The sequence below is a fragment of the Phascolarctos cinereus genome, unplaced genomic scaffold, assembly GCF_003287225.1.
Source record: "Phascolarctos cinereus isolate Bilbo 61053 unplaced genomic scaffold, phaCin_HiC Scaffold_4;HRSCAF=312, whole genome shotgun sequence".
NCBI classification, from domain to species: Eukaryota; Metazoa; Chordata; class Mammalia; order Diprotodontia; family Phascolarctidae; genus Phascolarctos; species Phascolarctos cinereus.
Window position 1 is genome coordinate 36621924 of NW_027555847.1, and position 27625 is coordinate 36649548.

The following is a 27625-nucleotide window of genomic DNA, read 5'->3' on the forward strand; positions in this document are numbered from 1 at the left end:
ATCTAGCAAGCTAAGACCCACCTGGAATCCTACCTTCCCAGGATGGCCTTTCCTGAGCATCTCAGCTGCAGTCTGAACTCATCTTTCCCATACCTAAACAGAGGAAAGGGAAAGGGAAAGAGAGGAGAGAGAGAGAGAGAAGGGGGAGAGAGAGAGGAGAGAGAGAGAGAAGGGAGAGGGAAAGGAGAGATAGAAGAGAGGGGAAGGGGAGGGAGGGGAAGGGGAAGGGGAGGGGAGAGGAGAGAGGGGAAAGAAGGGAAGGGAGAGGAGAAGGACAGGGAAGGGGAGGGGAGGAATGGGGGAGGGGAGGAGAGGGAAGAGAAAGGGGAGGGAAAGGAAGGGAAGGGGAGAGGGGAAAGAGAGGGAGGGGGAGAGGGGAGGAAGAGGAAGAGGGAGAGGAAAGTAGAGAGGAAAGAGAGGGAGAGGGGTGAGGGGAGGGACAGAGGAAGAGGGAGAGGAGAGGAGAGAGGGAGGGGGAGGAGAGAGGAGGGAGGGGGAGAGGGCACACATCTGCCAGCTCGCACAACAACCCAAGAGGCCTGGGAATTGGACAGCCCTGATAATCAGCCACCTCCTCTGGCCATTCTTTACAGCAGCAGCCGGTGTCGTTTGTTATCTTTTAGTGTTCACACACAGCCCGTCTCCCTGGAGGGTCACCTCTTTGGGGACAGTGACTTTGGCACCTACACAGTGTCTGTGTACAGCAGGTGTTCGATAAATCTCTGGCCATTGACTGATTGCCCTGGGTGCTCTGGGAAATACCTAGGCAGTGGAAAACATCACCCTACACTCAGGTGCTACACGGAAAACATGGAATCTTGGGACGCAGCATAAAACAGTACACAAGGAGTTTGGATACAGAAGGCTTGGATCTGATACCGAATTACCTGGATGACCCATTTATCTCTTTGGGGCCTCAGTTTCCTCTTTTATAAAATAAGGAGGTTTGACTATATGATCTCCAAAGCCCTTTCTAGCTCTGAATCCTAGGATCTGAAAACCCCAAGCCACTTAGACATTAGACAGGATGAGGAGGCAGAGGGAGGCTCCTTTTGGGGGACCTGACTTTTTCCATTCTGCCCAAGTCAGTTATTTGACCACAGTCTACTTCTGTTCCTCCACCTATGAAAAAGATATAGCTAACATTTATAGAGCACCTACTATGTGCCAGCCATTGTGCAAAGCACTTTACAAGCATTATTTCAGTTGATCCTCACAACTCTGAGAGGTGTTGTTGTTATATCACTTTCAGTTGTGTCCAACTCTTTCGCAGCCCCATTTGGGGTTTTCTTCACATATACTGGAGTGGTTTGTCATTTCCTTCTCCAGCTCATTTTACAGATGAGGAAACTGAGGCAAACAGGGTGAAGTGACTTGCCCAGGGTCACACAGCTAGGAAGTGTCTGAGACCGGATTTGAATTCAAGAAGATGGGTCTTCCTGACTCCAGGCCTGGCATTCTATCCACTGTGTCACCTAGCTGGGAGGTGGAATGTTATTATTATCCCCACTTTCCAGATAAAGAAACTAAGACAAATAGAGGTTAAATGATTTGCCCAGGGTCACACCTGTAGTAAGCGGATGAGGTCAGATTTTAACTCAGGTCTTCCTGACTCTGCGCCCAATACTCTATCGATTGTACCTCTTAGTTTTTATTTTCTCTATACCTATTTTATAAGGGTAGTAGGATGGAAGGGGGAGAATGGTAGAGAAAACTGTAGCTTAATCCTCTTCTAAACTTAGATATTAATTAAATGTTTTCTTATATTAAATATCATGAAATAATATTCTTAAACTTTACTGAAATCTAATTTAGTATTATCGAGGCAGAAGAGGTGAAAAGAGAATATGATAAATTCTCAATTATCTGTGAGTGCATTACCCACTTTCTCTGTTAGCCATGGCAAATCCTTAATTTCACACTGGTTTCTCCTGGTGCCCCCTTTGGTGGATTCTTGACAATCTCCCACTTCTGTCAGGAGCTGTGGGCAAGGGCAAATCACAGTTATTTTAATAACACACTAAACACAAAACATAATTAGGAAACAAATTTACAGCAGCTGACATGCTCCTACACTGAGGTCCCTGATTTCTGGATAATCTGTTGTCTGGATTATGCACACACACCACAGCAGCCTCGTACGAGCAGAGCACTGATCATGGCTCAGTCGTCTTCATGTTCCCCCTCCTTGCACACCTATGTGCATCCACATGGGTGATGAAGGCAGAGATGTGACCGTCTTACAAAGAAGAGAAGGGGGCGGGTATGAGGTTTTGGCTGGGTCACTGCGGTTCACTACGCCACAGCAAGCTCCTGTGAAGGGGTCAGCTGGCACTGCCTGCTACCTGCCCATTACCCCTCTAAGCCAGTCAAAGCCACCCTCATTGGAGCTCATGAAGCTTCACTTCTCCCAGCTTTGGGACTGGAGAAGGAAACTCCTATCCCAGGAGCCACAAGAAGGACACAGCATAGAAGAGGCAGTGTGATGCAGTGGGAAAGGCCACTGGACTATGAATCAGAAAAGCTGGGTTCTGGTCCCCACCCTGCCCCCAAGTTGGTATGACCTTAGGCAACAACATTTAAACTGTCTGGGACTCAATTTCCTCATCTGTAAAATCAGAGGGTTGGACTCCATGAATTCCAAGGTCCCTTCCACTTCTCACCTTCTATGAATTATACTATCCAGGACATAAAACAAGGATTTATACCAATTAAAGGAATACAATCAATAATCTGATTATTTTATACATAGAGTCTAGATTTCATTGAAGTACATACATTTCTATCTTGGAACATGTCATGGTATTGTGGACAGAGGTCCAGTCTAGGAGTCAAGAAGATCTAGGTTTAAGTTCTGACCCTGACATATAATAGCTATATAACCACAGGCAAGTCATTTAATTTTTTTTGGTGCTCCTGAATGTCTACTGGTGGAGAGAGTTTCCACACTGGGAGTTCCTTAAGCCAATAAACTCACATCCAGACCAAATATAATACGAACTTCCATGTTTATTAAGGATAAGCTACTTTACTGATATTACCTCTCTACTAGCAAAGTGAAACATTATATAAGGAAAGCAATAACCTTTCTCACATAAAGGCAGCATGATACAGTAAAAGCTGTATCATGTTTGACTTTGAGTCAACAGAGACCCAAGTTTGAATCTCACTTCTAGCATTAGCTGAGTGACATAATCACTGCATATCGATAAACCTGTTTCCTCATGCATAGAAAATGGATAATACCAATTACAATAGTTTATTTACAGGGCTATGAAAAGCACTTTGCAAAATAATATTATTATTAAGGCTTGAAAGGTATGTATTCAAACAGATATTTACAGATACATCTATATGACAGATCTACATATATACTTTACACACACAATCACGTATAAATGTTAGTACAAGTCTGTCAAATTTTGATCATGTAAAATAACCTCAAAAAGAAGTCTAGAGACAAAGGAATATAGGAAAATATCAAAATACCTTTGATTACAAAAATAGCCCTTAGTTTTTAATCATCAAAATATTTACTTATCAGTCAAACTCAATATCATATTTGTACCTTGTATTTTATGAGGTCACAAAAGCCAACAACCCTAAAATGCATCTAGAATGTGGAAAAAGCCACTTTTTCTCCCCTCTACGATTTGTAGTTTTCATCCTCCTGTATCTCCTGTTTACTCATCTAACCTCAAGACTTTATTAGCTTTGTTAAATGATACTCCACATTTTAGTTGTTTTTTAGATCAGCATTACTAACCTATCAAGTCGCTAAAATGAAACTATTTCCATCATCGCTTGCATAGTTAAGTAGCAACAGCAAGGCTCTTGGGACACAACGAATTTTGCATGTGCTCACTTTCATGGAAGTAATTCAATGTTATAATAAACATGGCCACATAAAAGAGTATAGCCATATAAAATAACAAAGGGTGCAACCGATCTCCAAATAGGAACTATTCCATTCAGCAACTCCAAGGAAACAGTTCCTGAAGGTTATCAAAACAATGGAACGACTGTCCTGCCCGAGTCATGTTTTCCAAAGAATGAAGGAAGCTTCTTCTCCAGTCTCTGAGAAGAAACCCTGACTGATGTGTTAAAGAGTCCCAGAGCTCAGAAGGACCGAGTGCTCCCAGGGCACAGAGGGATAGGGTGTCTTCTCATCCATGACCTTGCCATCTCTCTGTGCAAGTGAAAATGGACTTCCTGGCAAAATGCAAATATGTTAAAAAAAAATACCCATGCCAATTAAGACACAAGTGTTCAAAGACATGAGGAGTAATTACAAATGTATTATTCATACCTAATTTACAAGATGTACTTCTTTCAGTAAAATATTAAACTGTTTACATGCAGTCAGGAAGACAATTTCCAAACTGTCCATGTTCTCCTATGAAGCAAGACCTATTAACCACCCAGCAGTTTCTGGGAGCCTTACAGTGAACACACACTATGCAGTAATCAGAAAATGTTTGACCTCCCATATCTACTTGACCCCACAGAAATGCAGACTCGCTTGCTATAAAATCCTAAACAATGGGGCAGACAAGGTCACAGGGTCAAAACAAGTATTAACAGGTCATTGTGCAGCCCACTTGGGAGCAATTACTTCTGGTCATGGCTAAGTGGACACTTGATTGAATACCACTAAGACAGCTCACATCCCACAGATAACAATCCTCACAGCGATTAAGAATTAAAGCCCCCATGATTCAGCCTTTATTACTCAAATGAACCTAACCATTCCATAAAAAACTCTGGGTATATGCATGATGCAAGGTCTAAATTGAAATGCCACCTCATTAAACAATAATATCTAATTTTATCTAAATGAATTTTCATGAAAGTACGCCACACAGCTCAGGAATTTTTAAAATGAATTATCACAAGTGATACATAATTTCACCAAAACTGCTGCACAAAAAAATTAGCTTTAGAGATGAAAGGAAACATCAATGTTGGATAAAACTCCTATGCCTCTGGGGCTTTAGATAGGGTTAAAAAGAAACGAAGGATTCTGGCAAAGCAACGTAGAAAGATTTCTATCAAATCAACAATTTCTGGTTAAGTCGGGCACTTTTACCCTGGACAGACAGAGAAGGGGGAAGAGGAGGAGGAGGAAGAAGAAGAGGAGGAAGAGGGGGAGACAGCAGCAGTGGCAGTGGGAGAATACAGGAAAATGGGGTAAAGGGGGAAGAAGAAAGCTAATGAAGCAGAAGCAACCCAGGAGCTGGGCCTGGTGGTGGCATGAAGGAAAAGTGCCTATTATTTTGCATGGGGCTTTAATTGAATAACTCTATATGACAGGACCTTTCCTTATAGAGTCACACAACTAGTAAGTGTTCAGAGGCATGATTCAAATATGGATCTCTTGATTCATCCAAATCTAGTAGTCAATTAAGTAAACACAAAGCATACAAAATGTAGACAAAAATCTTATCTTTAACAGCTACCTTAATAGAGTTTTCACTAAAAACTGTGATTATGAATCCAACCCCTCTTTTTAAGCTCTTACAATGGATTGAAATTTGGGGACTTTAGGCAGAAATAATCATGCTGAAAACATACTATGCCCCTTCCTAGCATCTCAAAAGGCAATAGACATTTTTTGTAAATTTCAAGTCCATTCTTTATTTCATCAAAAGGTGAAATGATGCTGTGAAGAGCAAGGAAATAAATAGTGTCATTGTGAGGTTACCACATGTGTTTGTGGGGGGTGAAGCATAGAACAAGAGCTCACTGAATTAAAATGCGAGTCATAGTTGAAAGGAAAAAAATGTGCAACAGAGTTAAAAAAAAAACACCTTCATATGCACATAGGTCCGTCCACACTGTGACCATGGATTCAGAAGTGGATCTCCTACTGGGAACACGGCTTTTAAAACTCAAAAGACTTTGGTCGGCCATTTGCTGTTTCATCCTGTAGTATGATCCTTCATTCACATTGTCTGCTTTAAAATGAAATTGGTTTCATCTGGCAATAGAGCCTGCTATACATATGTGCTGATTTTTTCTGCCTCTAAATATTCTTTTCTAAGGGTTATTTATAGTAATACTCTAACAATGATAGAGTCAAAATTGGGGTTATTAAAAGAAGATTTTTTGGATGCTTCAAAGATATAAAAAATCGAAGAAAAGACCAAAAAAGGTGGTGTGTGTGTGTGTGTGTGTTTAAAAACAAAAGTGCACACCCAAAATGCAGCTGCCCAACAATATAGACACTGTTGTGGTTTCTTTTTCATTCTTTTTATAAAAACATGTTTGTGATTTCACCTCCCAGCCCTTGCCCAGTGTTAAATAAAAACAACTTCAGTATACTGCTGACAAACAGGTAATACAAGTAGAAACATTCCCACACATCTAAGCCCTCTGCTCAGGGGAAAAAAATTCAAGTGAAAAATTTCCCCGAAGTCAAGTAAATAGCTTCCTTCCCAAGGAGAATGTACAATGCATAGCAAAACACAATTCAATTTAAACATCCTTTTTTAAAAAAGTACCCAATTATGTACTTGCCTAAATTGAACTATCAAGAGATTTGATTGACTTCTTCAGAGCTAAGATCATCATGTAAACACACGTAGCTGTGACAAATAGTGTTTGACCTCCCAGGGACCTAAAATATAAGTTTCAATACCCAAGCACCCAGAGCTAAGTGTTCCTTAAAAACAATAACACCGGCCACAAAGGTCAGAACGGAACTGAAAGAGATAATCTGACCCATTTACCTTCATTCTTCATGAAGATCACAACTGTGAAGAAAGAAAATATTTTGAAATAAATATATTAAAAAGACAAAGGGGAAGTCACCTGAAAATTACAGAAATCTAAAGGAGTATGGCAAAAAAATGAGTATTTTTTTGAAATTTTGATAGCTGAAGCATCTATACAAAAGGAATACAAAGAGCCAGGTAATAACTCAACTATTTCTGCAGTTGATGGCAATCTATTGGAACTAGGAATATGATGTATGCTCTGGTTTTCAAGAAGTTTCTAAAATCATGATCACCTTCACCAAAGGGTGTTTTCATATGCATCTTCACGTTCATATGGTACTACTAATCCATTTCTGATTTTGAAAGAGGATGCCAGGTAATTCATTTAAAATTAGGTCATATCAATGCCTTTTGTCTTTAACAGTCATTTCCAGGTATTGTATATTCAGATACACACACACTTTCTCTCTCTCTCTCTCTCTCTCTCTCTCTCTCTCTCTCTCTCTCTCTCTCTCTCTCTCTCTCTCTCTCTCTCTCTCTAAGCTTGCCTTCCCCTTTAACAGCTGCCATGTAACTTAAAAAGGAAAAGACACCTCTGTCATAAGAAAAGTAAACCAGAAGGCCCCAAACTCATTTATTAAACCTAGCAGTTTAGATGGACTTTGAAAATCCATGGTTAACGACTAATATTTCTCACAAGCTAAGCTGTGACTTCCCAATGTTGTAACCTATGCAATCATACTGGTCTTCTCCAGGAAGTTTACCATTCAAAACTGAATATTGAAATAAATAAAACAAAATATTAGATATTACAAATTGTTATATATTGTTAATGTATATTGTTAAATATTATTGTGACTATTAAAATAAATAATATTTAAATACCATTAAATGTTGTCAAAGAAATAGAAAGTACAAAAAACTTTTAAAAAGGATTTGAAATCACTAAATGTAAATTAAAACAACCACGAAGTATAACTTCACAACAATCAAACAAGAAGATTTGGAGAAAGAGATATGAAAAAAAAATTATTGTTGTCAGGGCTATGAGAAAAGAGACACAAAATTCACTGCTGGTGGAGCCAGGAATTGACATAACTGTTCCTAAAAACAGTTTGGAGCCAAGCAAGGAAAAGTTATTCAATTGTTCATACTTTGTGACACAAAGATCCCAGTTTGGGACTGTATCTCAAAGACGTTACTAACAGCCAGCAAGGACAGAAATGTAAAAGAACTTTCATCACAGCATTATTTGTGATATAATAAAAATATAGAAACAAAATGTGTGCCCAGTATTTGAGGAAAAGCTGAATAAACTGGGATATGAATGAAATACAATTTTAATGTGCCAAAAGGAATGAGAAATATGAAGAAAGCAAGGAAATTCGGAAAAGCTTGCACACAATGATACAGAGGGAAGAAAACAGAACCTGAAAAAAATAAAAATGACGACAATCAGGTAAACAGAGGCAACAGTGAGACATGGCAAAACCTGGGTCCAACAGAATAGAATAGTTCGGAAGCATATTATCCAAGTGAAATAATGTGCTCCTTTGGATTAGCAATCAGCAAACTCCAAAATGGAAAGTAACATCAAGTCGCTCAATTTGGTGATCTGGCTTAATTGTTTTGAGGAAAATATACATTGTAGGGGTTCACACGGGCTTTGGGAAGTGACTGTTGAGTCAAAACCAAATTTACTAATAATTTTTATCAGAACATTCTTTTAAAGGGCTATAAGCCTTTTTTACATATTTGTTTATTTTAACGAAATTTTCTACTAAGGACCTAAATTCTAAGTTTTGTTTTAAGTAATTGATTTTTGATTTAAGTAATTTAATTTAAATAATTCTAGGTTTTGATATTAAGTAACACCAATAATATTTGTTGGCATACGTTACATCTTTCAAACGATCATTCGTCATAATACTATCTTCTCACTTTTAGGAAAGGTTAACTCAAAAGTTGAGATGAATTACTCATGATGAGACGCTCTTCTCTTAGAAGTCATCTGCCCAACCCCCTCATTTTAGAGATGAGGAGTCTATGTGCCAAATAAAGGAAGTGACAGTTTCGCCTGATCATTTCAGAAATAAACTCCATGTGTGAAAGGAAAAGTAGATATTATAAAGACAACATTTGGGGGAAAAGTCCAAACACAAATGTTTTAAGCTCACAAGCCTCATTCCACTTTGGTCAAGGTGTAGGTTAATACAGAAGATGGTCCATCACCTACATGGCATGAGTCACTGTAGTGTGTCAGAGACAGTACTAGTCTTGGGAGCCAGAAATTTGTGGTTGAGCTCTGGCTCTGCCACTACCAGTTGCCTCAGTTTCCTCACCTGTAAAATGTGGTTATTAATGCTTACATGACCTACCTCACAAGATATTGTCACAAGGAAAAGGATTTGTGAACCTTAAGGAGTCTGCATGCTACAGAGAAAAGAGGGCTGACCTGAGAAGCAGAACTCGAGTCCCTCAAAGTTGCATTTGAAACTTGGCCCCATTCCTACTGTCTACCTGTGTGACCTAAAGTTTCTTAGCTTCTTTGGGTCTTAGTTTGCTAATCTGGAAAATGGGGGGGGAACTAGACCCGATGAGCTCTGAGGGTCTTCTGACTTGAGATCTAGGAACACATAGAAATGAAAGTTAATATCTTCTGAGGGTTTTCTTTTCAGAAATAGAGAGGGGATGTCTGGCAAAGATGGACTTCTCCAAGTGGTCTATGTTTAATTCATCTTGCTTCCCACCACCCCACCCACCTACCCCATCCCCACAGTTTGGTTTAAGGTTTTTCCAGATCTTTCCATTTTCTCAAAGGCTAATCCAGCAAGCAATATGTTACAACTTTTAACAGTACAGCAGAATCCTGTCTGATACTCAGTTTTCCTATGTTGGAACTCCAGAGTTCCCATCTGAATATGGCCTTTGTTCTATTTTATTATTTTTTTTTATGATCTCTACCTCAAAATAGCATCTATTATACAGATGAAGTGCACCACATGTAATGGCATGTAACGTCTTTCTGACTGATGGTTTAGCAGCGGCGTATTACCTGGGAAAGGCAGGAGATACAAGTTCAAATCTAGGCTTAGGCTTCAAGAGCTGAGGATTTCAAAGGTTTCTGCTGGGTGGCCTGGGAGAGGCCTTCCCTTTCAGCCCCCTCCTCTCCTGCCAGGTGATCTGAGGAGCAGCAGCATTAAAAAGCCCCTCACTGATCTGAGTGGCTCCGGTCGTGTCTGAAACTGACTACTGTGACAAGGAGCAGAAATGAGAATGCTAAAAGGATAAGGTGGAGGAGTACCCCAAACCCCATCTTCCCTGATTTCTCCAGAAAGCCTCTGGTAAAGGGAGAGGCCTACTCAGCATCACAGTGCTCTTTGGACAATCTTGTCCCTGTCCTTGGGTTTTCTGTCTCACTGACAGCATTTCCTCAGATTTGATCATTTACAAGGATAAGGACTTAGCATTTCCATCTTATCTTTGAAGTGAAAGACAGTTTGGGCTAAAGAGCTTTATAGATGTCAAAACAGTTTTTAAAAATGTGAGCATCTGTACCCAAGCCTGGGGTAGGGGAAGCAGCTGTGAGAAAAGGGTAAATGAAGGACTGGGATAGAAGCTTCTATAGAATATTCCAGAACTACAAGAGCAGACAGAGGGTAATATTGTATGTAGCTTTAGTTGAATGGGTATTTTTGGGGAGGTGGGGTGGGCTGCAAGGTGGGGAAAGGAAGGAAAAAGGAGGGAGCCTCTCTCATTGGTGTAGCCCCTCAGAGTGTTGAAACTCCCTTCCTTCATGCACATCAGCTGCTAATCAGCCTTAGAGAACCTGCCTGGGGCACTGAGATTTTAACCAATGTGCCCAGGTTCACACAGCCTGGTCTTGCTGCCTCTCAGGCCAGCTCTCTCTAACCTGCTACCTCTCTCAGGGCAAAAATGAGGAGAGAAAAGTGTAAGGATTCATAATGCTGCCAACACAGTGGTGCCAAACTAGGTATTAATGCAAGGCTGCTTTTCTTTCTTTTTCTTCCAGTGAAGCTTTGCATTCCACAGAATACAATTTAAGGAAAGTGGTTTTAGGTTTTTTCTTTCCCTTTCTTCCAAAACTTTGACTCAGCAATGTACTATTAATTCAGGCAGCCATCAAAAATTGAAAACTTTGTGGCCATACAAATAGAAAGCCACACCCTGGAGGGCTGGCATCTTGTCTTCGTTGGAAAACCCAAAGTCTGTAGCACCTATTTGGGAGTTCTAAGAACTGGCCTCTCCATCCATCTGTGGCTACTAGAAAGAATACACATGATTTTGATACAAGAGGAGCTCCAGGTGTGTGTGCATTCACAATTCAGTGTCAGCCTAGGTTCCCTTACAGAGTTAGGAAGTCCTAAAGCATACCTACAAAAAGAGCTTGCTCAGTAAAGCCCTTCTGTGCCAGCAGCTCCTCCCAAACCATGCCCCGTTGTTCAGAGAGGAGATCCAGAAAAGGTGGAGCATCTTTTTACTTAATTTGACAGCAGAAGAAAGGAGCGAAGCTTCTCTTCAGGTCCTTATAAAGCCTCTCCCTTCTCTCCTCCATAGGAAAAGTCCACGACTGGCCTGCAGCAATGTCACTGACCTCCTGATAGATATTAAGCAACTATTTAACAATTTTTAATTATAAACTTTCATAGTTAGAAAATCAAAAGTGATCAAGACACAAGTTGTTTCTGGAAAGAAATAGAAATGAGTAATGTTGGTCATAAGATGGAAGGCCAGATTCAATTACACAATAATGCTGAGCAAAATCTTTTATTGCTTTTCCTTCATCTTGGAAATATGGAAGATCACTTTCAATCTGCTGCTAAAAGTTTCAAGATTCAAAGTGTATAGGGAAATTTGTAAAATAAAATATGAAAATCTTTAGTGAAATTATTTCAAAAGAAGTCACTTCACAAGCTCATGGGACTTAGAGGTAGAGGGGCCCTTGGGAGCCATCAAATCCAACCTCTTCATTCTACAGATGGCAGCTAGGTAGCAGCTTCCTGAGTTCAAATCTACCCTCGGACACTTCCTAGCTGTGTGACCCTGGGCAAGTCCCTTAACCCGCTTTGCCTCAGTTTCCTCATCTGTAAAATGAGCTGGAGAAGGAAATGGCAAATCGCTCTAGTATCTCTGCCAAGAAAATCCCAAATGGGGTCATGAAGGGTCAGACAGTACTGAAAACAACTGAATAACAATAACAACAAATGATCACACAGCTAGTAAATATCTGAGGCTACATTTGAATTCAGACCTTCCTAACTCCAGGCCTAGAACTCTAGCTGCCTAAATTCAGTGTTCCTTCTCTGTCACACTGCCTCATGTCCAAGTCATTTAAGTGCCAAATGAGGGGGGGAAAGATAGTTTCTAATTTAGAATCACACATACAGATCAGTACTTTGTCTAGTCTTTACAAGGTGCCTAGAACGGATGCTTAAGTGACTTGCAAATGAGACCACAGAACAAGTAGGTATCACAGGCAGAAGGTGAACCCGGATCTTCCCGTCACTCATGACAGAACTCATTCACTGTTTACATGTTGTCTCTTTGACGAGACTGAGCTCTTTGAGAGCAGGGGCCGTCTTTGAACCTTTCCTTGTATCCCTGGTTCTAAGCACAGTGCCTGGTACATAGTAGGCACTTCATAAATGTTTAGTGACTGACTCCTTGTACTACCTACCTCACAAGATTATTGGGGAGAAACCACTTTGGACATCGGAAACAACGAGATAAAATCAAAATAATTACTGTATCCATTCCACCCTCTTTTTCTTTCTTTCTTTCTTTCTTCTTACTATTCTGAAGCACTCTGAAATTAAGTAATAATAATGGCAACTCATTATTGTGTTCCATCTGTTTTCTACACCCTCCCTCCTGCCCACTGATTTTAAGAACTATGGAGTTGGTGGGTATGCCAATTTCTACCATAACAGAAAGTCCTGAAAAGCGAATCCAGCCCTGGCTTCACAATTAACTAGTTCTTGTGATTAACTAATGATTAATTAGCTCATTTAAAATTAGTGGGCTAGCCTACATCTCTAAGATTCCTTCTGAGACTACAACAGACTACTGAACTGGGAATCAGGAAAATCTGGGTTCACACCTCATACCTGAGGTCCTACCTCAGATAGTTTCAACTAAATGTCAGCTCCTAGAAAGAAAAGGTACTATTTCCGTTTTTCGTTGTGTTGTGTTTTTTTTTGTTTTTGGGGGTTTTTTTGGGGGGGGTATCTTTGTACTCATAGTCCCTAGCACAGCATATGGCTAGTGCTTAATAAATATTTGCTGACCCTAACTGGTGACCCTAGGCATTTAAACTCCCTAAACCTCAATTTTTTCATCTATATAATGGGTGTAATAATAGCACCTGCTCTACCTACCTGTTGTGAGGATCAAAAGAAATAACACATGCAAAGAATTTGTAAAAGCTTATACCACTAAATAAATTCACAGTAATTATGATTGTGATGCTTGTTTGTCCTCTTAATCTGCCTTGAGTCTTGAGAAATATATTATTTTACTGCCAACCTAGGATTGAAAAAATAAATAAACAAAACCAAAAAATGGTAATGACTGGCATCATAGTGGGAAAAAGAAACCCACAAAAGTCCAAAAACCTCAGTTAAATGCCAGAAGCACTCACCAGTAAGGTCATTCGTGTTCTCACCCCCTGTATTTCCACTTGTTCTAATCCTATTCATTCCTCAAGGTCTAGCTCAAATGTCACCTCTCTCTGAAGCCCTCTGTGACCACTGTGGTCAAAAGCAATTGCTGCTTCCCCAAAACCTCTACAGCACTTCGATTTGCCCCACTCTCAGGGCATGGATCACACATTTCCTTAGATTATAATTACTTATGTAATCACCATCTCTAACTCTAGAATACCAACTCCATGAGGGCATGAACTGTTTCTATTTTTTCTCTTTATGTCCCCCAGGCCTATCACAGTGCCTGGTATATAATAAATGCTGGTAGATTTTAACTGAGTTCATCTTTGCACCTCTAAATTGCCTACAGCCTTCAGCAGGAGAAAAGAAATATTTGGTGATTCAATCAATGAATTAATTAATATTGACAATACTTCTGGGTTGTTGGTAAATAGCATCACTATGTATGCTCTACCAACCCACATACAATCTGAGTCCAGGTTGATGCTGGAACAGTTGAGATTACCCCTATAATATGCTGACAGAGCAATATGTGACCAAGCAGAAAGATCTAGCTGCTCCTTGGAAGATACAGTTCAGTTTTAGGGTTCTCACAGATGGACCAAGTCATTGAAAGAGGTCCAACAGATGCCCATTTTTGTCACATTCACCTTCATCAATTAACTGACAAGCTGTATGTTGATAGTAAAATAACATCAATCCTCCTAAACCTCATTTTCCCTACATATAAAATGGAGAAAGAAATATTTATAATACCTTACAAAGATGCTGTGAGGAAAGTACTCTGGAAATCTTAAATTGTAAAACCGGGTATCATCATCATCATCATCATCATCATCATCATCATCATCATCATTCTTTTTTCAGTTGTTATCTCTACAAGGGTCCCAGAGATGTGTCCTCTACACTAATCTTAAAGTGAAATTACCCTTCTGAAATATTGTACGGGGGAATCATGCATTGGGGAAGAGTGGCATGAGATGACCTCTCATGTCCCTTCTGAACCTACGATGGATAGCAGCATACTGTCCATGAGATCTGAGGACTTAGATTCAAATCTCAGCTCTTGGGCCTGCTACCTGTGCGACCATGACAAAGTCAATTACCCTCCAGGTTTCTATTTCATTTTCCACAAAATGGGGGTGTTGGATTAGGTGGCCTCTGAGGCCCTTTTCCACTCTGATCTAAGAGCTTATCAATCAATTGGGTCTCTTCTAGATAGGGACCACAATCTGAGTCTGTCTGAGCACTGAAGGGCCGTCTAACTTGCACATGGTCTGAGAATGCACCATTGAAGAGCACTGGGAGGGAACAGGGGAAGGAAGGAAGGAGGGATGAGGGTAAGAGGGGGAGAGAGAGAGGGAGAGAAGGGGGGAGAAAGACAGACAGAGACAGAGAGAAGAGGAGAGAAGGAGAGAGGGGGAGAGAAGAAAAGAGAGGGGGAGAGAGAGACAGAGAGAGAGGGAGACAGAGAGAGAGACAGAGACAGAGAGAGAGACAGAGACAGAGAGACAGAGAGACAGAGAGAAGGGGAGAAAAGGAGGGAGGGGGAGAGAAGAAAAGAGAGGGGAGAGAGACAGAGAGAGGGAGACAGAGAGAGAGGGAGACACAGAGAGAGAGAGAGACAGACAGAGAGACAGACAGACAGACAGAGAAAGAAACATTTATTAAGCACTTTCTATGTGCCTAGCACTGTGCTAAGTACTAGGAATAAAAATTCAAGCAAAAAGAAAGCTTACCCCTACCCTGAAGGAGCTGACAGTTCTAATGGGAGAAGGTAGCACATCAAAGAAAGCTGAAAAAGTGGGATGGGAAAAATCTTGGGCTGCACATGGCTACTGTAGGCACTTCCTTACATGGAGGTTCTGTGGGTGGAACTCACCAATTGGAGGAGAAGGCCTTAGGGATAATTGGCTAGCAGCAGACACCAGGGCAGAGCCAAAGTAATTTGGGTTGTCGCTAGCTGTATGAAATGCATTCCTTTCACTTGGGTACAGGGGATAAAAATGTTAAAGAACTGGATTCTGGATCCCCTTCTCTTCCCAACTTTCCACTATCAATTATCTTAATCTTTAGAACTAGCTACAAAGAGAATATGGACTCCTAAGATTCACTTTATGACACCAGAGTTTGCAGCAGAGGAAATAAGGGCTGTCCTATGTTTTGCCCTAAGATTAAGGTTACTTAGCTGTCTCCTCCACAACTCAGTATTTTGATTATCTACTTATCAAATCATCTTTTGATAAAACTCTAAATTATAGTACTTGACACAGAGCCTAAGCTGCTTGGAACTGAAAGGGTTAAAGTCATAGGCTCTTTTCTCAACCACATCATGAGTCACAAATAAGCATTTCAAAACCTCTTTTTTTTTCTGTTGTTTTTCCTCCTGCCTGGAAGAACACAGAATGAAAACCTTCAAGAGGACTCCTTCAACCTGAAGATCAGAAAATGTACAGCTATTTGGGGCCACTGAGCCCTCTCTTCTCAGAAGCAAAATTCAGGTATCCTCTAGCAGGCATCTAAAGACAAAAGGAGCTTTTTCCCATTTCCTTGATATTATATGCTAGAACTCACCATGATGAAGTAGGTGATGCCCTTGGGAACAGATACAGGAAAGAGAAATTACAACTTCTCTTTTTCTTTGAGAGTACCATAATTAAGGAACAATCATTAAGAGAACCATGCAAAGAATTCATTTCAAAGTACTCACCATGCCAGTGCCTCTGCCATTTGCCTACCTGAGCCATCATGGGAGGGGTGGGCATGCATCCAAGGAGATGCACAGAAGAGATGGTACTCAGCTCGAGCAAATAAGTGGCCACTATAGGAAAAGCTGGATCATTATTTAATATTCTTGAATATCCTAACCAAGTTCTGTGTTATACAGAAGAGAGTTAAGAAAAGTCCTTTCATAAAGGGCTTAAATGTCGAGTGGCCAAGAAACTTGGAGAAAGAAACGGGAAAGACAGATGATGACAGGGGTGATGTAGCATTCAGCAGAGTTAAATTTATTCCAGTTGTATTTGGGGTCATAAGATTGCTGAAGCAATGGCTTCCCAGAAGAAGTGAGTCATAAGGAAAATCTTCAAGGAAGGGAAGGTAGCTTTTTGTCCCCCCAGATGAGATGTGGGAGGTTGTTCTAGCAATATGGAATAAAATGTGAGAAGAAAGAAAGTGGGCGTGACAAGTAAAAGGGGAAGGCAAGCTAGTGGAAGGAACAAGAGGATTGAAGCTAGTGTGTAAAGCTGGAGAACCCTGAAGTAATAATATTTTGAATGTAGACAGCAGCCTTTCAAGGTTAGCCAAGCACTTCATCTGTAATTTCTCATTTAGCTAGGCAACCAACATTGACACTATCATCCACCCCTTTTTTTACATGTAAGAAAACTGAACTACATACAAAGGGGATGTGGACATCTACATCTCCTAAATTTGTGTTTGGTGCTCTTTTCATTAAAGCTGAATCAGGAAATTCAGAAAGTCTGTGAATTTGTTTAAGAGGAAAGGTCACAACAGTATAGGAGCCTGCAAAGAAGATCAATGAAAGCTACCAAAGTTTGGGATCACACCGGTCAAATGCTTCACTTGATCTGCAGCTACTTAACATGATCAGATAATTTTTTATTGTCTACCTTATCTGTTTTTGGCAATAAATATGCCCTTAAACATTCCTTAGTTTCTTATTTTAAGGAACACTAAATATTCAATCCATATAGCAAAAAGATACCTGATATGCACACACACAAATAGCCAACCACCGCTCACTTCTCATAGTCATTTCTACTTCCTACCATCTATCCTTACTACAAAATTGTTCTAGAACAGGGAATTAGACATGCACATAAACATATAACCTCCTAAGGAGAAAAGGGAACACCTGACCCTTTGGAAAACTGTAGCAGTCTATTTCAATAGTTATGTAAATGATTTACTTTGAAATCTAGTAATAAAACAGGGAATGCAGACAGAAGGTGGTAAAGAGATAAAAGAAGAAACAAAAGCTTAAATAAGACTATTTGGTTTCATGTAAGCCGAGCAGAAACTTGAAACCAATTGCTAAAGTAGGAATTCCCATTACTTGCTGAATTTACCAGAGCTATTGAGATATTCCCTTTATTATAAAAGCTAATACAGAGTCAATAAAACCTTGGAATGGAAGTAGGGAGTAACGGATGGGATTGGGGAGAAGTAATTTGTACACCAATGATACCCGGGATAGGACCTGGCTGTGTTTGACAATTAGACTAGTTTTGAAACCAAAAGAAAGTTTGGAGTGTTAACAGGAAAGCAAAAGAGTTGTTCTAAATTCCAGCTTTCCCATTTTATAATGTCATCATATGGACAATTGCAATAGCAGCATATTCAATTTTTAGACATCTATTCAAAGGACAATATAAAGAGAACATGATGCAATCTTCTTTGAAAAGGCAAAGAAAAGAGAAAAGGACCCCAGACCCCAATGTGGCTGACACATGTAGCTCTCTTATGAGCTAAAATATACAAAGGTTATACTCCAAAGATGTAAGCAGGGACATGAGATGGAGGACAAACATAAAAGGAGGCCACAGGGCTGTAAGAATGGTTTGGAGAAAACTAAACCTCATGAGGTCAGGCTTGTAGAAGTTGCTAAGGCAAGCCAAAAAAAAAAAAAGGTTGGGGGTATGCTTTTTAAAAGTTACATTGGAGGGGCAGCTAGGTGGCACAGTGGATAGAGCTCTGGCCTTGGAGTCAGGAGGACCTGAGTTCAAATCCAGCCTCAGACACCTGACACTCACTAGCTATGTGACCCTGGGCAAGTCACTTAACTCCAATTGCCTCACCAAAAATTTTTTTTAAAAACAGTTACATGGGAGAGAAAAACAAGGAAGGAAGATGTCCAGTGCTAGGCTTTATGGGTTGGGGATCAGTAGTGTGCAAAGCTCAAGACAATGAACAGTACAATATGGCATCCCATAAAACCTAATGCAATTTTGGGCCACATTAACAGGCATAATGTAGTGTCTGATAATAGGGACAGTCCCACCATACTCTGTCCTGGTCAGACTATACCTAGGGCATTGTGGTCTGTTCAGTACACACAATTTTGAAAGGTGACAGGAAGGAACTCATAACAGTGAAGAGTCTCAAGAACATTCTTCATGACCATCAGCTTAAAGAACTGAAGATGTTTAGTGTAGAGAAGAGAAAACTTAGTGGAAGATGTGAGAGCCATTGCTAAGGTCTTCTGTAGATAGATTAGATATTTTCTGCTTAGCCTCCAAGGGCAGGGCTAGGAACAAGAGAAGAAGATGCAGAGAGGGGCAGATTTTGGTTTGAGGTAAAGGAAAACATTCTGAAAACAAGAACTGTCCAAAAGTGGAATGAGATATCCTGGAACACAATGGGTTTCCCTTTACAAAAGGTTTTCTAATGGAGATAACCACTTGTTGGGGAAGAGTAAAGAGGATTCTTCTTCAGGTATAGACTTAAGTAAATGGCTCCAAGGTTTATTCCAACAAAGATCCCAGGATGTTGTTTACCACAGACTGAAAAACGCTAAGTCAGCAGAGAAAATGTGGAATTGCTCAACTCCTGTTTTGTTTCTTTATCAAGGAGATAGAGAACTTCAAACTAGAAAGAACAGACAAAAGGTTAAGAGGTAACTGAAATACAAATACACAAGAGAAATAGTAAGAAAGCCTGGTTGCCTTCAAAGGGTTGAGGGCACTACCCCTAACAAATTACATACCCAAATACTGAAGATGAGGTTACTGGATTACTTTGGGTAGTAATAGTTAATATCCCATAAATTTGGGCAGAGAGAGGGAAGAGTGATAAGAAGAATCAAGAAAGTAGATTCTATAAAGTACGGGGCAGTGACCTTGACGTGTGATCCTAGAGAAAATATAGAACTGGTTACTTAAAAAGTTAGCTTGTTACTGAAGAGAGTTCTGGTCTTGGAGTCAGGAGAACCTGAGTTCAAATGCAGCCTCAGACACTTTACACTTACTAGCTGTGTGACCCTGGGCAAGTCACTTAACCCTGATCACCTCACCAAGAAGCAAAAAAAAAAAAATTTGCTTGTGAAGTCTTGGAGTGGGAAGTAGTGATCATTATGAACCTGCATGGGTCCACTGGGTGTTTATCATACCAGACTAACCTCACTCTCTCTTTTTTTTACAGGGTTATAAAACTGGTAGGTTAAAGGAATACCACAGACAAAGTATATCTAGATTTCAACAAGAAAGTTTCTCATGACATATCTCATGATGGAGATGTGAACTGGATAATAGCACACTGGCATGGAATAGAAACTGATTAAATGACTGTACTAAAAGAATGTTTAGTAATAGATGGCTGAAGAAAATTTCTAGAACCACGTGATTCTGCCCTTGACTGATATGTCTTTAATATTTTTATTGTGGTTTAAATGAAGATGTATTTAAATGAAGATGTATGAATTTCTCTGCAGATATTCCAAAGCTGGAAGGGAAAGTCAGTCAAAGGGTAACAGAAACAGGATTCAAACATATTTTTAGTGGTTGAAAAGAAGGACCAAACCCAAGATGATATTTAATATGGATAAACGCAAAGTCCTGTTTTTGAGTTCAAAGAATCAATTGCACAAAGGCAGGAAATGACGATAGAAAATAGTCCTTGTTAATACGAACTAGGAATATTGGTAGAATAAAATATGTAAAAGCAATATGAGTCAACAGTGTGACACAGGTGCCCCCAAAACCCTAATGTGACTTTCGGCTGCATTAACAAAAGGGTACTGTCCAGAGTGAAAGGGGTGATAATTCCACTGTTTTCTTGTCCTGGTTATAACACATCCAAAGTACCGTATTTCATTCTGGACACTACATTTTAGGAAGAACACTGCCAGGCTAGGTATGACCAAGGGAGGACAGCAAAGATGACAAGAGTAACAGAAGCAGTGCTGTGTATGTTCAAGGAAGTCAGATTATAAATAAGTCTGAAAAAGAGAAAATCTAAAGGATCATGATCCCTGTTTTCATACATTTAAAGAGTATTCATGAGGAATAGTTATTAGGCTTGTGTTACTTGGTCATAGGAAGCAAAACTAAAACTGATGGATGAAATCTATAAAGAAGACAGGCTTGGGCTTAACCTAATGAAGACCATGTTAACAACTGGAATTGTCCAAAAATGGGCAGCTTGAAAAGTAATGGGCCCCTAATACTGAATATGTTCAAGTAGAGACTGGATGACAACTTGTCTGGGATGTTGTAGAGAAAATAGATGCTTTGATTAAGTAACTGGGACTAAATGATTTTTCAGTCCCTTCCAGTTCTGGGATTTCATTGATTCTATGATATTTTTTTTACCACTTCTGATCCACAGTTTAAATGTGGATCTCTTTCACATTGTAAATTTTCTGCTAGATGTCTAGCTATCTTAAAGATCAGGTTACAGTATGAAGGACAAAAGATAAAAACAATCTGCATTGTTCCATCTGGTCCTTCAGAACAAAGTCTAGTAACTTGAAATGTGAGTAGTGAAGCATGCTACTTTGTCTGTACAACAGATACTGTAAAATGTCACAGAAACAAATATATGTCAAGAATCAGAAATGTGGAATACTTATTTAACCTAAAATGCACTTTTAGAGCAAACAGTAAAATCCAAACAATAAAGATAATGAAACTTCTCTTATTAACATACTAAAAGTTTGGAAACTCCTATGAATACGAACACTTAATTATTTATGTGAGCCTTCTTTGTACCAAATGACTTCCTGCTAAAAACACTTTATAATAATGGAGCCTTGCTTAGGTTTTAAGAATCAAAGGCTAACACACAGTATTTGACTGTTACTAACCATTACTTAACCAAATAATATTTGCCCTTCAATATATGCATTCTGATTAGGAAAAAACTCCAAAAGGTACAATACAAACAAAGGTTTTCAACACATAAAATTCAAGAAAACCTATGTCTATGGAAAAAAAAAAACCTACCCTGGTTTATAGATCAGAATCATGAGGCTGAAGCAGAAATACAACCTTAAAAATTTACAAAATTGTTAAAATATGTACTTTTTATTCCATTAAAAAAAAGCCACTTAATGTATTTCATATGGCACATAAAGTTTACAATACCTGCAGGAATATTTTCACTGGTTAAACCAGCACCATAGGTCTTTCTGAGCATTTAAACATATTACAATTCTGCCATTTTATTAGCACTTTTGGTTGTTGTTTTCACCCATCATAATAAGGTTTTGAGAACAAGAAATAATCAACTATAAAAAGGAAGTACGATTTTAAAGAGTAACTTTTTAAAATGGGAAGCGAGGTGGCAAGGAAAGATTTGGAATCTGCTTTTATAGCTCCTATCTTGATGCCATTAATGTAGAATAATTGTCTGGACAGGCCAAAGTGAAGCCAAAGTTAAGGCACTCCAGTGCCTTCCCAAACATTATTTCCATGCTGTTTCCATCAGGCTGCTGCAGCAGATGTTGGCTGTTAAACAGCACAGACGATACAGTTCATGACTTTTCGGAGACGGCTGTGTGCCACATCTGCAGTTGATGAAATAGAGTGCCGAAGTGTGGCAGACAGAGAAAGAAAGTGTGAGGGAAACAGACCCAGGCTAGGCCAAATGAATTGTCTTCGACGCTGGACTAAAAATAGATGAACACTCACACTTAGACAATCTCTGCGTCCAACCTTAGAAAACCCTGCCTGGCTCTCCTATTAGGGAGCCAGCCTATCACAGGCACTTCCTGAACACAGCTTCAGCTGGGGAGAAAAGGAGAGCATCCCGGAAGCGGGGCGCTCTCACCAAGGAGGCATGCCGTGGCAGCAGACTCCGACTGCAGCATTCTCTCCTAGATCCTCGCTAACTGGGCTGAAATCCAAGTTCATCTGGGCCCCGGAGAAAGGGAATGCTTGTGTTTAGACCGCACAATACTGACATAACATTAACAGATTTACATATGCAAAACTGTGAAGCAACAGGCATTCCCCTTCCATTGACCCACAGCTTGTAGTGACTGCCGAGTTATTCCCTGCTTAGGTTCTGTAACCAAGTAGGCGTCATGTGAATACCATCTGGGTACCACTTATTGAAAACTGGCACTCTTTCTGTAATAGGCAGGCTGGCAATAAGAGGGAAGGGAATAAATTGCATCATTTAGTTAACATCCACTTGCTTTTGCGGCTGTTAAAAACCCATGACTGAATAATAATTTGGTTATTTCTTTTGCCAGATACTGCTGTCGGCCAAATTGTACTACGTATGCTACAAAAGTCAACTTGCAAACTTTCCACTTTAAAATAAATTAAGAAATATCAGGGAAGAATGTGTAGTAGCCTAAGGAATTCGGCATTGGTGATTCAAGGGGTGTGATGCTGAAATGAGCTTGAGAGTGGTCAAATCAAGTCGGGTGGATGAGCCACTGAGTCCCAGCAAACCACAGTGTCATGGGGCAGCTATCACCAATGTGTAGGAGAAACTCATTTGGAGGGACTTGTTACAGATACACATCTTTCTGTCTCCTGTTTGCTAGCCAAGATGGTAGGTGGCATGGATAATGAAGGGAGAAATAGAACTTGATGCAGAAATATAAAGCCTTTCACCCAGCAATACCACCACTGGCCATATACTTTCAGGAGGTCAAAGTACCATACGTGACAAAATATTCATAGCAACACTTTTGTGTGATAAACAAAAAAAATGGGTACCCATCAATTAGGGAATGGCTGGAAGAATTATGATATATGAATGTAATATATCATAAGAAATACTGATGAATAAGAAGAATTCATAAAAACAATAGAAGACTTGTATGAATTAATGCACACTGAAATTTGCACAACTAAGAAAAGAACATACATAATAACTAAAAAGGCAAGTGAAAACAACACTCTACGATACACATATTAAAATTCAACAACCAATCTTGGTGCCAGCTAACAAATGAGACATACTTTCTTCCTCTCAGTAATGAGGTGGGGGAATGCAGAAGCAGAATACTGAATACACTATTAGATAGGTCCTTTTTGTTGTTGTTGTTCATTTCACTTAAATGCTTTTCTTTGTTGCAAAGAAGGACAAAGGGAGTTTGTTGGAAATAACTGATAAGTTATCAATAAAAGAGCATCAGTTTAAAAAGTGAACAAGCAAAAATAAAGAGTCCTATGGTCATGATGTCCCTGGCTCCACACCAAGTAAGCAAACAGGCCCTAAAGACTACTGCTCACTGCCTAGTACAGGGCTGAGGAACCTCTGGCCTCGAGGCCACATGTGGCCTTCTAGGTCCCAGGTACGGCCTTTGGGCTGAGTCCAAGTTTTACAGAACAAATCCTTTTATGAAGGGGATTTGTTCTGTGAAGTCTGGATTCAGTCAGAGGGCTGCACTTGAGGACATAGCAGGCCATACGTGGCCTCGAGGCCACAGGTTCCCCACCCCTGGCCTAGTAGAATGTATGCCCTTTGAGAGTGCTCTATATCATTTTTGTCTTTGTATCTCCAGCACTTTAGTACAGTAGTTGGCAAAGAGGAGAAGACATTTAAAATAAATGTCCTTCTGATTCTGGGACCAAACCAAGATATCACAATATTTCTATAATCGTTGATATTTTACACAATTGCTTTCAAATAACTTTATTTAAAAAAAAAAAAAGGCAGAAACCCTAGCTGGAGCAAAAAAAGAAATTGAAATGTATTCATTTTTGAATGGGTTCTTGCATGTTTGTAAGAAATAAAGCTATGTTGTTGGTATTTTTAAAAAAAACCTAGTTTTAAAAGGAATATAAGTATTCTTGCTCACTGATATATGATGAAATTAAATTCAACAAACATTCGTTGAATCACTCATGTATGAAAAGTGCTATGGTAGAAATTTCAGGGGATAGAGGTTTATCCAATAAGGCTCTTGCTTTCAAGAAGTTTATAGTAATCTTCCTAAATGATGAAGAAACATTCACTTTGACATAGTTATAGTACCTATGTAACATTAGAAAGTGACCAGCTTCTTTAAGGAAGAAAGGAAACACTACATTAACATTTTCAGTGCCCCAACCTAACATATGCCATCATGGAGCACCATTTACAGAACGGCATTCAGCCTGGCCCTTCCCTTTTGGTGACTGAAAAGACCCTCTAAAGGAATCTTTCAAAGTACAAACATTATTCCAAACAATTAGTATTAAATGAAACCCTGAATATATGCAGTAGGGCATTTGTTCCCCATATTAACATAACATGATAGTATTATATGACATGACAGAATTCAATTTTACCATGTAGGCATAAGATCTGACCTGTGATTTCACTGGGATAAGGAATTCCCTGGTGAGGAAAAAGGATGGCAAGAGAAAGGGCCTGAGTCCAAGACTTTCTAAGTCTGAAGCCAGCTGTCCACCCAGCACGCCCTGCTACCTCTAACTTGGGAGATAGAAGACAGAATGGAGTAATAGAATTGTCCCACAAGTTACAATTCATAGCATTTGTTCACCTGTACTATATTTAGGTAAAAGCCTGGTAATAATACCTATTTGCAGGGGAGTAACATGGTCAAGAAAAAGAATAAATTCAATTTTCTTTTGCATCCACTTCTTGGCATTTGTATGCTTGACAGTGTAATAACTGGTTTGTTGTTAGGGTCAGACAAAGAAGGAATGCAATTTTCCCTCTATGGACAGATGTGGGAATGATTTAAGTCTGACCCACAAAAAGGGGAAAATAAAAATAAATGAGGGAAAAAGTATTTTTAAAATTTATCACCACTAGGGGGCAGCTAGGTGGCGCAGTGCACAGTACATCAACCCCTGCGTTAGGAGGGCCTGTATTCAAATCCAGCCTCAGATACTTACTAGCTATGAGACCCTGAGCAAATCACTTAACCATGACTGCCTCCAATAAATAAATAAATCACCACTGTTGTGCAGCTGAATGAAGGGAAAAAAACCCTTATCATTCTGTCCACAATTTCTAATTAACTCTACATGATACAGCAGGAAGAGCCAAAGCAAGATTGAGGAAGGTCAAGTCCCAAGTCTGTCACTTTATCCAAGTGACTCTGGAAAAGTCATTTAACTCCTGTAAAGGCTTAGCTTTCTTAAGTATGAAATAACTGGGTTCAACTTAATAAGCTCTATAATCATTCTCAGATCTTATCCTTATTTAACAAATACTGAATTAATTAATGAAATTCTATTAATCTGTGAAAACAGGCCAAAATTATATCATAAGAACTTAATTCTGAAAAACCTTTAAATAAAAATTGAACTCCTTCCCAGAGATATAAATTCAGCTTACAAATCATTTGGAAATGTACATGAAACCTGAAAATACAAATTATTTGAAAATGTGTCTTAATTTACTTTGATAATTACAGCTATTGTGAAATATCAATGCTTCTTTGAGGAAAAGCAGCATAATTAGCTTAAATCTGTCTTGAGAAAACAGCTATCTCCCATGATATTACACATTACTTTAAAATTGTTTAAAATCCCAAAAGTTCCCAACCTATTTCAAGATTTTCTGATTTCTATGTGTTATTTGCTAAGTTAATTAAAGTCTAGTAGTATAAAAGTAACTCAAATAATTCATATAGCCATTTCCATTAAAAGTAGAACTACAAGCAACAGGGTACAAAAAAAAAATTTGAGTCCTGAAACTAAAAATCAGACCAACACAACATGGTAACTATTTTACGCTAAGAGAAATTTTGGAAAATGTCATTACTAGAACATGTACATTATAAGGAAAGAACCTGATGGAGCCCCTAAGCTAATGAGGTTTCTTTATTGAGTACCTCTACCTATTGTCTTGTAAATTTTCCAGGTTGTTGCCATGGCTGATTAAGAGCCTACCATCCCTCTGGAGGGGAATCCTAACTGGGATTTCTGGACCTAAATCCCTGAAGTAGATGGGGAGAAGCTACACATGCTCTTTTGGTGGTTGTTTATCTTCTTTCATCATGGGCCACACCCAAGGTTGTTTACCGTTCAGGTTTGTTTACATCCTGTGGATCTGGGTCTACCAGTTTGGGCACATACAATAAAGCTGTGAACTCCTGAAAGAGGAAAATGGTCCCTCTCTGAGATTAGTTCCCTTCTAGTGAAGTTTCTTGCCCATCTGTGGGTAGAAAGCAGAACCCCAATTTCATATACCTCTTAAAGCTCCTAACATATCTATTTTCTTTTTTTTTTTAGTATTTTACTTTTATCTTTCCCCAATAAACATGTAAAAACAATTTTTAATATTTGCTTTTAAAACTTTGAGTTCCAAATTCTCTCCCTTCCTCCCTCCTCACCCTGCCTCACTGAGAAGGTAAACAGTTCAATATAGGTTATACACGTGTAGTCAGGCAAAACATCCATAATAGTCATATTGTGAAAGAAAACAAACAAAAAAACTCAAGAAAAATAAAGAAAGCATAAAAAAGTATGCTTCAATCTGTATTCAGACACCATCAGTTCTTTCTCTGGGGATTGATAGTATTTTCATCATAAGTCCTTCACAGTTGTCTTGGATCACTGTATTGCTGAGAATAGCTAAGTCATTCACAGCTGATCATCTTACAATACTGCTGTTACTCTGTACGCAGTAAGTATCAACACATCTATTTTCACTCCCAAACATCAAGCATTCCTAGAATTTAAGGGTTTGAAGTGACCAAAGATCATCTAGTAGAGGCCATAATCTCTACTCCAGGCCTCCAACACCTGTCACCTGAAGCAATGCAAACGCTTTCTCATCGGACACCCTGTTGTAGATCTCGCCCCACTGGAAATCACCTTCCACACAGCTACCAAAGTTGTCTTCCTAAAGTGCAGGTGTAATCATGTCAGCCCCCCGACTCAATAAACTCCAACAGCTCCCTTTCACCTCTAGGATCAAATGTAAATGTCTGTTTGTCATTTAAAGTTCTTCATAATCTGACCCCTTTCTACCTTTCCCATCTTCTTATACTTTACTCTCCCCACATACTCTACTATCCAACTGCACTGGTCTGCGTGGTCTTTCTCCAACATGACATCTCATCTTCCTACTCCGTGCCTTTTCACTGACTGCCATCCATCCTAGAATGCTCTTCCTCCCCACCTTTACCTTTCGTCTTACCTGATTCTTAAGACTTAGCTCAAATCCCACTTCTGCAGAAGGCTTTTCTGGGTCCCCCCAGTCTTCCCTTGTAAGGCATTCCTTCCCCTCCATCCATTCTCTAAGCACATGCTGCTTCCTTCTGTAAAATGTGAGCTCCTT

General features: G+C 39.5%; 1 protein-coding gene across 3 annotated transcripts in view; it reads right to left on the minus strand.

The window, feature by feature from the left end:
• Positions 1-27625, minus strand: part of LOC110222522 (uncharacterized) — a 103144-nt gene that overhangs the window by 25927 nt on the left and 49592 nt on the right. Inside the window, exon 3 of one of the 3 annotated variants that reach the window (XM_021007544.2) lies at positions 1886-1981. The exons of the other annotated variants lie outside the window; for them this stretch is intronic. The gene's annotated coding sequence lies outside the window, so the exon portion shown is untranslated. The remainder of the gene's footprint in view (positions 1-1885; positions 1982-27625) is intronic. 3 annotated transcript variants of the gene reach the window in all.